General features: G+C 28.4%; 1 protein-coding gene and 1 long non-coding RNA gene across 14 annotated transcripts in view; one reads left to right on the top strand and one right to left on the bottom strand.

Annotated features, from left to right (window-relative positions):
- LOC148236030 (uncharacterized) overlaps positions 1–6602 on the bottom strand; it is a 24024-nt gene extending 17422 nt beyond the window's left edge. For 7 of the 13 annotated variants that reach the window (XR_015809261.1, XR_015809262.1, XM_088183982.1 and 4 more), the window contains exon 1: positions 6432–6602. The gene's annotated coding sequence lies outside the window, so the exon portion shown is untranslated. Of the gene's footprint in view, positions 1–6168 lie in introns of all 13 variants that reach the window. The other 6 variants (XM_088183987.1, XM_088183993.1, XM_088183984.1 and 3 more) reach the window with 5 other exon arrangements.
- The window catches only part of LOC148236029 (uncharacterized), a 23792-nt gene extending 10345 nt beyond the window's left edge, over positions 1–13447 (top strand). Inside the window, exons 2-3 of the long non-coding RNA XR_015809263.1 lie at positions 13181–13234; positions 13309–13447. This is a non-coding gene — a long non-coding RNA (uncharacterized LOC148236029). The remainder of the gene's footprint in view (positions 1–13180; positions 13235–13308) is intronic.

Genomic DNA, 13447 nt, shown 5'->3' with positions numbered 1-13447 from the left:
ACATTATGACATATGTAGTTTCTAAATTGTTTAATGTAAAATTCAACCGACTGTAATTTTGAACTCCCCACATTAATTTAAAAAATCATTGAGATGCTCTTAGCTAAACTTTAGACAATTTTTTAATGTTTAAATTATATTTTTGATATATTTTATAACGAAGTAAAGGAATTATAATCAAAAGTTTATTCAAATATTGTAATAAAATCTTCAGTTTCTCGAATCTCATCTCTAAAAGATAAAAAATACATAACTTTTCCGTGAGTTTGTTATCTATGGTGATAATTGATCGTATTTAATAGATCCGTTACTAGAAATTCTAAAAAGCAAACATACAATCTTTAATTAATATTCATTTTCATATAGTAAATAAAATTTTGTTTAGCAAAAACAAAATTTTTATTGGTGTGGGATATCATTTATTTCGTGAGTTTAAAATATGTAAGTCAATATAGCTTTTTCAAAAAAATTTACTATTATAATCGCGATCGACCTAATTTTGATTCATAATCGACCGGTTGAAAACTCTTGCTTTAATATGTAAGTTACATTGTATTAATTATTTCAAAATTCAGTAAATAACTTTTCAGTACGTTTGATTCATTAAATTGTTATATTTATATAAAATAACAAATTGAGTTTTCGAACTTTTATATCGGCAAAGCATTATAGAACACAATAATGTAAAGCTTTATAAATCACAAATAGATTGATAACAAACACGAAACGGCAATAAAAATTTAGAATTACATCATTGACTTAATTGAAATCCGTCAATCCATTTTATTGATATTATTTCATCAAACTTCAAAACTAATCTATATTTCCAATAGCCTATTTAAGTAGTAAACCTTCTAAAAAATATACATATATGTATTCTCTCTATACATTAGTATTATACGAGCTTTTCATCACAAGCAAACAAAGATATTCATACATTTTACGATCGGTCAAACCTAACGGGATAAATCGGGCACCTGTGATTTTTTACACAACACATAACGATCGTCCCACTCGTAACTCCCAAGCATAACAGACAATTAACAAAGTTTGAAAAACTATGTAGCCGAGCAGTTGAGTGAGCAGCTGAGTTTTGATGAGAATGGGCGCTATTTGCGTCATACATACGTCACGATGGCATTTTTTCATAAGGGCGCATACAAATAGAACTCAATTGCAGCTCAACTTTGTACACATATTTCATAAAACCAAAAGCTCGACAAAATAAATAGAAAACATCCGGATATTGAAAAATAAACTGTAGAATAAAAACCACATGTGACTTGTGTGAAATATAATTAATTTACCATGTGTACATGTTCTTACAAGGAAATAATGTCAGGTGGCGTTGAGGAAATATGAGTATAGAGTGGGAGTTTATCTTAATATTATATGATACATACGTGAAAGTCAAGTAAGACGAAGTTAATCATCAAGATATATAAACATTTTCGCAAATAGATTCAGATTATTATCCTGCTGCTATATTTGCGCCGGTTTTTCTGGATTTACGTCAGTAATGTAAAAACAAGATATTGCGCCTTACTGTAAATACTAAGAATTTAATATAAACGCTTACTTTCTTTTATGATAGTATAATATAAAGCTTAAGTTATTTGTTTATCTCCTATTAATCTTTCATTCGTTCGTATCAATACGATATATTTTTTAATTCTACAGTATTACATTTATAACATCATATAAAGGAGGAATTTATATGGAGCGTTAAAACACTCAATCAGAATCGGACGTCACATTGTTCGATAAAATAAATAAAACTTAACACAAATAACCAAATGACAGTTTTAAAACTATAATTAGTTCAAGTTAAGTTTATTTAATTTGCTTAGGTTAGGTTTAGATTTGAATATCAAATGGACGTTTGTAACCGTCAAATTGAGTTTCAACGGCCATTAAGAGTAGCATATAATCTCACTAGCGCTCATCAGTAAAATTATTTTTTTGCTAGTAGAAATATATATATCTTCTGAAATAAATGTATTCGGATATAATTTTACTGAAACGCTAGTTTCAGAAAAATAATATATCTTCATACATATAATATATGTTTATATACGAGAAATACGCAGCGGTAAAAATATACTTTTTAATTTTTTTAAACCATAATTATACGGTACAAATTAAATAAACATCTGACATATATCTATAATAATAATTGATAAGTATGCATTAAACAATATCGAACAATACTTGACTGATTAATAGCATGGTTTTCGTCTATCGAGATCAGTAACAACGAATCCGCTCTATTTTTCAATTTTGTTATGAAACATCCCCATATAGGAAAACAGGTAGATGTCATCTACGCTCTTATTGAAAAGGCTTTTGATATTGATATGAAATTCGTCATGCCCTTAATCTAAAAAATGTTAGGTTTAGGTTATATGTGTAAATAAATAAATAAATAATACTCGTACTGTATGTTTTAAGTCATAATTCCTGGCGAAAAAAACAAAAACGAAACAAGCTGTATATGTTCCAAATAAAAATCAAAACTACATTACATACTACTAGTCCTCTAACATACGTCAAGTGCATAATTCCTCTTTCAGAACACATAGCTTTAAAATTCTAAAATAAGAGTTTATTTTTTCTATACAAATTAAAAATAAACATGTGTTTATAGTATAGTTTCTGAAACATTATTAAAGAAACTGAGCCTATTTTAATTAAAAAACATTCTGGCGTGTATTAATTTCGTGTATATTATAAACATAATAATAGATTTATTAGCTGCGTAGCTAAAATCTTTTTATAAACTGGAAAATTCAACAAAGAAGTTACTGAGAAAGAAAACGCTTATCCTTCACACTCCAAAGCGTTTCATAGTTACCACACTGTGGTTTTTAATAAGTAACTTAATACTATGTTTACTACTAATATAAAGGTCTTACAAAAAAAGACAGTCTTAGTTTTAATATACAGAATATTTAACTTAAATTTGTGTAAATCTAACACTTAGTAAATTGTCTAATTAACGTTACAATATTTGGTCTTTAATGAAACTTTTTATTATCGATATATGAATATTTAGAATCATTGAATTCAATTATGTGGATATGAAAATATACATATTAAAACTGCATTAAAGTTGCAATGTATCTAATAAAATACTGTTCATGTGAATTCTTTGAGCCATATGAAAATTGATCATAAAGAAACTTAACGAACAAGTTATGATGTTTATATGCTGAGAAACGGTGTGTCGAGTGTAACATAAAATACATATGAAAGCTCGTTTTATTTTGCGCAGTTCATATAAAATATAATGTTATAGTATCGAAGATCCGGGTCAAATTTTACTATTTGCGTATCACAAATATATTATTGGCGAACCCAAAATAATTTACACGTGCAAAACAGAACAAAGGTCCGGAAAAGTCTGGTTTGAAGCGGGGGAAACTACGGCATTGGCTTTCGTCACACTTACACCACAATCGGATGAATTGGACCGAGTTATAAAATCGTGACAGTTATTTGGTTGCAGTAAATCTGCATACAACACACAATGGTAAGCCCAACGACCTGTCTAGTTTAAACTCGTTCTGGGACCTCGGCCAAAACACTTTATTTTCGAACAGAAGTCATTACACTATAAACCGAGACACTTTTCATTGTTGTGATTCATATTACCAAATTGAAACATTGTGTGGAAAAATATTACATGTTGAATTATATTTACACAATGAATTATTTAAAAAAAATAAAACTATAGATTCACCAAATCAACCATTAATAGAATGCTTACATATGGTAATTTAGTATAGATAGATATACATATGTATACATATTTATAATATCTGAAATATTTAGCATATGTTTAATGAGTTTTCAACACAGTATATCGTATTATTAATTATTTTAGTATCCTCAAAAAATAATTGATGCCATAAAATTATTTTCAGAATAAAAACCGTCATTAATTAAAATAACTGGCAAATGCTACAAACATTTTTTATATCGCATCAATCATATTTCCTTTTCAATAAATTTTCGATTTAATTTCACAAAATCGTCGAAATCTCTGCCGACATTTCCTATCTGGAAACGAGCCAGTTGAGAAAAGCGAATCCAGTTTTGACAGGGAAGACATTTTCCTTTTAAAAACATTTGCTAGATTTCCACGTAACAATATGTATATGCAAGTTAGTAAATAATTATGTTTTTTCAATTCTTATATCTATAAGTTATGTCACGGGATTTTAAATATATATATTTTTAATTACCGCAAAATTTGAGTTTTATGTAAAGTATATTTTTTTATGGGGCACGAGTAGGTACTTCCACTATAGTGCTTATTTCAATTAAAAATATTTGGTAAAATACCAATTATTACTGTCAGGATGAATTTATAAGAAAATATTTCACGTGATAAAATTACACTAGAAACAAATTACAAAAAGATAAAGTTTTATGTTAAAAAATTACACAAGAAAAAAATTGCACGTGCAATAAATTGTATAGTGCAGTAACTTCAAATTCTCCACCAACATGTTTAACCCTTTCAGTGAGCACATAAAATATCAAAATCGTTTAAAAAATTGTGCATTTCTTTCTATAAATATTTTATGTAAGATTTTAAATAACTTTATAAATATGTTTAAAACAATTTACATTGCTGTTGTACATTTCTTCATAATTACAAAAAAAATCACTCAGATTCATAGTAGAGAAAAATACAAGGGGGTTTGAAATATACCTAAAATTCATTATTAATTAAGTCAGCAAAAGAAATTGACACAGATCTTGTTTTTTGCAACGGATAAATACAATTAATTTAATTTAAATACAAAACACAAATGAAAAACATAGTTTTTATACTAAAGTAATTCACAAATTTCATTTATAATATTTTAAAAACTTTATTTTATTAAAAATTACATTCTAACGTCCATAGAATATATTAATGCGTTAAATGCATACTTTTCGTTCCAATTTTCATATTTATTATGAAATATATTTCGTGTGTATTTTTTTCTTAGTGCAATTTCTTCCTCGTGTAATTTTAATATGTAACCCCAATTAATAACATTTTACTATGATGAAAACTGTATTTCTGTTCATATATATTATATGTTACAAATGATTATTAATTTTACTAGGCGTCAAATAAACATTTTTTTCCTATATTTATAATTACAAAAAAATCCTAATAATTGATGATTTTTAAAAAAAAATTGTAAAATATAATAAACAATATTATAAAATCACTATATGTACATATTACTATTTTTATAAATTACATAGTTTTTTTAAATAAATTTAATATTATTAAGGCATTTATATTCTGTATTAGTAAAAAAAAATGAGCATCAAGTTTATTTTACGCAGAAATCACAAAAAAATCTTTCAGATTCATAGTCACAATTCCCGGGAATACCCGATATTTGGCATCATTGTCATTGTAACGGGTAAAAAAAAAGAAAAAATAGATGAAAGCTTTTATTTTCAGAAGCTAACTTTAATGTATTTATAACTTAAGCTGAAATTTAGAAAATGTTTACGTAGATATGAATTGAAATTTATTTTCAGTACTCTTATTGTTTATACATATATATGTATAAACAATAAGAGTACTGAAATGTTTATATTTCATAATTGGTTAATTATATTATATAATATAAATAATATAATTAATCAATCAAGAAATATAATTATTAAAAAATGTTATTAAGCTTGAAAAAATCTAAAAAGTATCGACAAGTTTCATTTAAAAATTTTTGGGATCAATAGAAAATAATAAATAATTATTAAAATAATTTAAATGCATCATTCTTTAAAATTACTTTATAATTATAAAATAAATAAATATTAAATTTCAAAATTATAATTTTACATATTATTTGCGATTCACAATAACACAAATTTAAGTTATTTAATAAATATAAATGAATATTTCAAATTAGTTTAATTTTTGTGTATTAAAAAAGATGAAAATTAAAAAATATTACCGTAGTTTTATAGTAAAAAGAATGAAATCTTATTTTTATATTTATGTTATATAAACTAAAATTCTTAGATAATAAATATTATAGAAACAGCTGTGTGTATATAATTCATTATTCAAGATTTTCCTTGATCCAAGAGAGAAAATCTCCAGAGAAAAAGCCATTAAATCTCGCGTTGGATTTAGATGCGAATAATTACCATTTTTCAGACACATCACTTCTCACTCGGACACATCAACGTGTCTCTCTCACTTGCCCTTTCGCTTCCGACTATGTTCTATTTCAGCAATACACTTTCTTTATTCTCTTTTTCTCCAAGTTCTTTGACTCGTTACAAATAAATCAGACCCGCGAATATCCAAACACATACCAAGATCGAATATCGACATAAATAATTAATTAGTATTAATAAGTATTACTCGAGATAATCCTAATTAAAGTATACCAAAAATCACACAAAACCATATGAAAAGCCAGACACGTCGATCGAATGACGTTTCACACGAGACGCACGTGACACTAAATGTCGCGTATGTAAACAAACAAGAAGAAGTTCAGTATCGACGGCAATTGATGTCAAATCTGACGATCGCGGATGTTAAATCTGACCAGCTCGGCCGGCAAAGAGCGACTGAAGAACCGACAGCTATTTATGTGCGCCCACTGGAGACAAACACTCTTCTTCTTCCACCAACAAACGCGTCATTCTTCAGCTGCTGGTCGATGGACGGATGTACAATGTAAAAGAGACTGGGGTTAAAAAAATTCCCATGAAGATGAAAAGTACTTGAAAACACGTGTTTCAAATCAGATGTGATTTGAGGTCATGAAAAAAAAATACAAATTGGCATTGTACTCCTGACGATTGTGTGACAGTAAAAATAAAATACACATGAGTCATTTTCGTTAGACAATCTATTTAAATAATATTGAAGTAATTAGGGTCAAATGTTAACTATTCCTTTCCATATTTGTAAAATATGGAGCTTTATACCTTTTTATACGCGATGGGATAAATATATTATGTTTTTATATAAACATTATTTGACTAAATCAGTTATTAGTTATTATAATATATTTATATATAAATTATTTAGCATTATGTTTCTTTTTAATTCAATATGGAAAACGATGACAGACTATAAACCAAATTTGTTTATTAATACGAAATGATCAACATTTTCCGTAGCACAAATAAAGTTGTTACACATGATTGTTATATCGGATTAGAACTAATCCATTTATCTCAAAAGAGACGAAATCCATTATCAAAAATTTAAGTAAAATTTTTGCAGTGAAAAAAGGTACATGACAAGCTTGATACAACCACGAACTCATTTTTAATCCCAGATTTTACACAAAATATAAAAGTATCTAATTATATTGATCTAGGCACGCACAACGCATGACAGCGAAAAAACTGGTCCAAAAAAGCTTTTCAAATAAAATCAACATAGAATGTTGGCAGGCCCAATTTAAGGCGGATGTAGTACATTATTTTAAAATAAATTAGAAAATATAGAACCATTAAAAAATATTTATTTTATGTTGTATTTTATGTAATAGCTAATTTCGATTAGTGGTAATGTTTTTGTTAATTTTAAACTAGCGATCCGTACACGGCGTTATTTTGAAATTTAAATCTAAATTTAATTTATAATTAATTAATTTATAATTATATAATTATAATTAATATAATTAATTTATAATTAATTACACAATATATATGTCTCTGATTCTCAGACTGAAAAGTCTGATGATTAATAGTTACATGTACATATGTATTCATTATGTCAGATTAACTTACTCAGTTGGTACAGATTTTCCCCGTTGTAACGCATTAGGTTAGAGACATATTTATATTTTTATTTAAATAAAATCACTTTTATAATCTAGAATTTAGATACATACAACCAGCTCGAAAGATCACAGTAAAAGTTGGTGACTATTAATTGAAAAACCTTGGTTTATAGCCCATTTAGTGTTTTTAAATTTCTATCGTATCTGGGAGGTCGGAATTAGCGATTATAAAATAGTATAATTTCAATTGATTATCATAGATTATATTTTTTTATTCTCGCGGATAGATATCGTTATGAATAATTAAAACAAAATCGAGCTAAGTCGTGCATAGTGATTTCTATTGCTATAAGTTGTAATAATAGTTTTTAATTAATAAAATAGATGTTACTGATTTTAAGACTGGTTTTAGTCTGGAGTTTTGCTACTAACTTAGTAGTTGTTAATTGTGCTTACTTCGTAACGCATTAGGCTTTCGCCTGTCTTGTTGCAAATTTACGATAAATAAATAAAATTAATATTATATTTATTTCACAAGTATCATTATTATATTTATTTTATTTCTCCATAAATAAATTATAGCTTGTTGAAGGCCCTTACAACTTGAAGTTGACGTTGAAAACCTTTAAAATATAAAGAAGTATTGCGATACTGATACAATCAAACATGGCTTACTAAAAAATCAGACCTCGCTAAACATAAATCAAATATGATGTCGTACCAAATAAAAACGTTCTAAAACCGCCGTTTACATAATTTACAACTATGAGAATTTTGTTAAACCACAATTTCGATTGTGATTTATATATTCTCAATAATTTTTATGATCAACATCAAAAGCATTTGCGTCAATGAATTAAGACGCAAGTCGAATACTTCCGTTCGTCTGATCGATGTGATGCTTCTACTGTTCAGTGTATAGTGCAAATGTGTATCAAAAACATGTATGTATGGGTTTGTTTTTCTTATTTTACGTTCAAAATTTTAACGCAGTGAATTTTTTGCACGCCGACGGAATTATCTGCGTGCGTCGAGAGAAATTGATTTTTATATTTAGAACCAATCATAACTTTCATTGATGAATGCCAAAATCGTTCTATATTAAACGAATTCCTGTTCGAATAGCATCACAAAAACTGCGTACAAATTAATCTGATCTATTATGAGTTGAATTTATTGCAATTCGTCCTTGAAAATATAAATGTAACATATTAACTCAAAGATTTAACATTGTTTAAGGTGTTCTAACCCTAATGGGTGTGACTTCGCAGCCAAAAAGACGCCGTTGGAAACTGGTAATAATTTATTAGTTAAATTTACATATTGCGACAAACTATGATGGGCGAGATTGTTATTCTCCGAGCGGTGGTGGAGAAGCTGGCGGAGGAATGATGTCAGTGGAAGATTCTCAGAGGCCTTGTAAGCATGGCAGTGACGGTGCAGTGGAGGTTGGTTCCTCTCTGCTGCGGTGCTAGTCTACGGGGTTAGTCGTTGCGCAAACAATACACCATCGCGCGACAAAAAAAGCACCGTTAATTTTCAACCCTTTGCATTATTTGACATTCAAAATGTCCATCTAGCAAATTTCACTTTAAATGCGTTGACATATTTCGTTGTTCGAATAAGGGAGCGCAAGAAATGATTGACTGACCTCTGTATGGTTATTATTCGCGGAGACCTTCCCAACCTACGATACAAAAGGCCAGTCTCCAAGAGACGATCGGAGAAACATCGAGAGACTACGAGACAGTCATCGTAGATGATCCGTCACGACCACACATTCCAGACAGCAGAAAGACCTTCAGCTGACACTACAAGACGAGCAACAAGAGAACTCAGAGGACCATTCCGAGTACATATCTCCGCCAGCTCCTCCACCAGTTAATAAATTCTGAAGAGTCAATAGTAGTAAATTATTTTTAGAAATTATTAACGTTTTTAATTTTAAATTAGAGCTGGAGATATAACAAATAATTTTATAATAATTAAAAGCAATTTTAATCAATATGAAATAATTGTTATTCCATACCAGCTGCCAATATATTCATTAGGCACAGTGCCTAGGGCCTACTTTCTTTCTGATTTCAAAACACAAACATATTAGATTAATAATAATTATTGTATCAACCGCTAATAATTAATTTGTATTTTTACTTACTATTAACAATTTGATAATATCTAGTTTTTTATTTCAAACAAAATTTAATATAACAATAAACGTACAAAGATAATATTTTAATAATCAAAGTAATTAATTTCAATACGTAATTAATAAATTTATTTTTACTGAAAAATCAAAGGCAATACAATACTATTAAATTAATTCGATTTATTATATGATAACTATCATTACAATTGATTTTTTTAATATATAAAAATATATGTATTTTTGCTCCATACGGTATAGTCAACCTCAAAGTTTATATTATAATAAAATTTGGTTAAATTCTTTTTCTTTTTAATATCGTTTATTGCCCAAAAATATATATAAATTTGGTTTATAATTTATTATTAAAAATGGCATGTCAACCTAAATTTAGAAAACATACATAAAAAATACTTACCAATAACTGAAAAATGTGGCAAGATCGTGACAATCCAGAGGTCCCTTTTGCAAACGAGGTTCCTCGGCTATCCCGCTATCCACGTCCTCCCCCTCCGATGACGTGTCTGACGAAGTTGTCTCGTCCTCGTCCACTTCCACCCCGATGATGTCCATGTTGACACTTTGTACACTCATTTTTTTAGACACGCACGACCATTAGAACAGGCTAATAAAACGAATTATTTTTTATATATATATATATAGTTATATAGTTTGCGTGATGCAGTTCCCGTAACCTGTGTACTACTGCTCGAGTGTTACAGCAACCAGAACTATCTATTTCGGTCCCTTAGCATTCAATAGCTCTCTTAACTACCCATATTACATAGCCTCGCAATAAAAGTATCCATATATATTTCTTTTGTTTTCATATAAAATTATTTTATTCTAGTCTGTCATATTTTCATATTTTGGCCTAGAGATGGAGATATTAATTATAAATATTTATAATAATAAGTGTGAGTATTCACATATATAATTTATTTCCTGATGTACCACTCTTAATTGTTATATCACACTATTTTCAATTAGCAAAACACAATACTCTTGGGACTTTAATTTATCACCTTCACATTCAAATAGATACATAGTTTATCATCTAGTTACTTATCCATTTAACACTTAACCATTCTAATGTTTGAAATATACTTTTACAATAATTAGTAAATTTATATTACACTGATCTCATCACCTTATTATGTTTAGGCATTATTACAGTATTATTTCAATTCTTTTTTTATTATTAATACTTACACTTACTATATTTCTCATTCTAGACAGATATTTTTTCTATTAATTACATTTTTTATGTTATTTTAGTGATCTTTAAAATGTACTATTATGTTACATTAGTATTTGTATCATAGTTCCTTTTTACTATGAGTGTTGAGATACAATAAAGCTCTTTTTGAATTTGCTAAGGGGGGATATCAATAATCTGTCTTAGCAACTTTAGAGTGCCCTAGAAAGCCACGAACGTGTCCCTTATTTAGGAAGTCAACGCTTGAGAACGCTTCTCTTGCCCAAGCAATCCGGTTTCTCAATGAGCTTGCCTAGCACGTGGATGTTTTCGACGATGGCTATGAGGAGCTGGAAAAAATATGTGGATGGTGCTCATCTATTCTAGGCATGCACCATAATTATTTTTTTAACTATTTATTTGTATAATGGCCATCACTACGCATTGGGAAAACCTGAAAAGTCATAATGGTCAGATTTGTAATAAAAATAAATAAAATACGTGTGGCTGACGGATCATGCAACACTAATGTACAACAGTAGCATAAAATGGCCGCCGCACTTACAGCATGCACTAAAGTGAAGCATTGCTATGTTATTAAGCATGTTAAGGGTTAAAACATATCGTCAAATGATACATTTATATTACTCCAAAAAATTCACTAGAAAACTCGGAAACAGCGTCTCTTCTACACCAATTAGTAACATCATAGTGCATTGCAGCAATTGAAGATATTAACGAAAGACAATCGCCAAATAATCGTGAATGAAGTAGCCTAAATTCTAAATAAAACATGAAAACATAGCAGTAGCTTAAAATGACACACTTGATTCGAGCATTTTGTCATTTGCTTTTTTGCTTGTTGATGCATGTTTGCCACGCTAGTTTACGAATAAAAAATAAGTTCTGTAGCAGAATTCAACTGATTTCAGAATTGAATGAATTGCTTATTGATGACTGATGGGCACCTATAAAATAAAATTATAAAACATTATTCTATTGAATATATTTTTTATTATTATCTTACTTCAAGTTACGTCTTTGGTTCAAGTTATTAAGCAGTAATAGTAAAAAAAATAGTATTTTATTGTCAATCAGCTTATATTATTCAAATCAACGTGATCATGTGATATGGGTCCAATGGCCTGCATTGTCATTTGTCAGAAGGTGCAGTACCCCTAATCTTTAAAGTACAAAAATAACTGCCACGCGCGCTTAGCATACACATTCCACAGCTCGCCATATTTAATACACACTGGCATTTTCCTACAACATATTTGAATATTATTGTTATCAAATCAAATAACACTAAACAATCATATTTGAACATAATTTTATTTATTATATTAAAAAAATACATTTAAATTAAAGATTAGTAATTGAATTATATATTAAATATATTATCTCTTTGCTCTTAAAAATAATAACATTTGTATATAATTATATAAATATTCTTAACTATCTATATGATTCAAGTTTGCTAAACAGCAGGCATTTCAAACGGTATCTATAATCGGATTTCGAGTAAGGTTACACACAACTTTATCAAGATTCTTATTGTTGACTTAAGATCAGTGCTCCCAACGTGAACATTTAAATCGTACTTTAATAAAAATAGGATTATAATAATAAATATAATTATACAATAGATTTTAAGGCAAGTAGTTAATTCAATATTGAATCTCATATGTATATGGAAATTATTTCAGTCAAATGCTATTTTTTAAAGATGTATCTCACTACGCGGCCCTTTAATATCACAATAATAAATTTTAGAAAACGTCGGTGGATTGAAAATCAGTCAAGCCGCAAAAGACATGGACCAGATACTGTCATGGACCAAATTTCATTCGTCTTAATTGCAGTAGTAGTATTCTTACAACGACGAAAAAATCTGGAATTTTTAATGAGGCGGTGTTTTTTTAATGCCACGTAGTACAATTTATTATAATTAAACATATAACAAAACTGGTTCAAATATGCAACAATTAATTAATTTAATTAATTGTTGCATATTTGGTAATTTCACTATGGCAGCCTAGTTAATCTTTTGTATTTTGTTCAAAGGGGACAAAAGGAGAACAAAAAAATAAGGAGGACGTCTGGTCACCTTAGCTAAAGGTAAATATATTTTAATCATCGAATTTACAAAACCGACCAATGTGTCTTTTAAATTTATAAATTAAAATTTCCAGTAAAACTTGACTATGCGCAATAAACATATGTAAATCAACTTGCTTTTTTCATGAGCAATATATGTGGCTTGATTTACGAATATTGTGATAAGAACGTCCGGCCCACGTGCCGTATAAGGCTCGTGAAATCATTTCGTCT

Source organism: Plectrocnemia conspersa, unplaced genomic scaffold, assembly GCF_051122295.1.
Source record: "Plectrocnemia conspersa isolate PC_06_02 unplaced genomic scaffold, ASM5112229v1 ptg000004l, whole genome shotgun sequence".
In the NCBI taxonomy this organism is placed as follows: Eukaryota; Metazoa; Arthropoda; class Insecta; order Trichoptera; family Polycentropodidae; genus Plectrocnemia; species Plectrocnemia conspersa.
The sequence above is the reverse complement of the archived record's forward strand: the minus strand, read 5'-3'. Positions and strand labels throughout refer to the sequence as shown.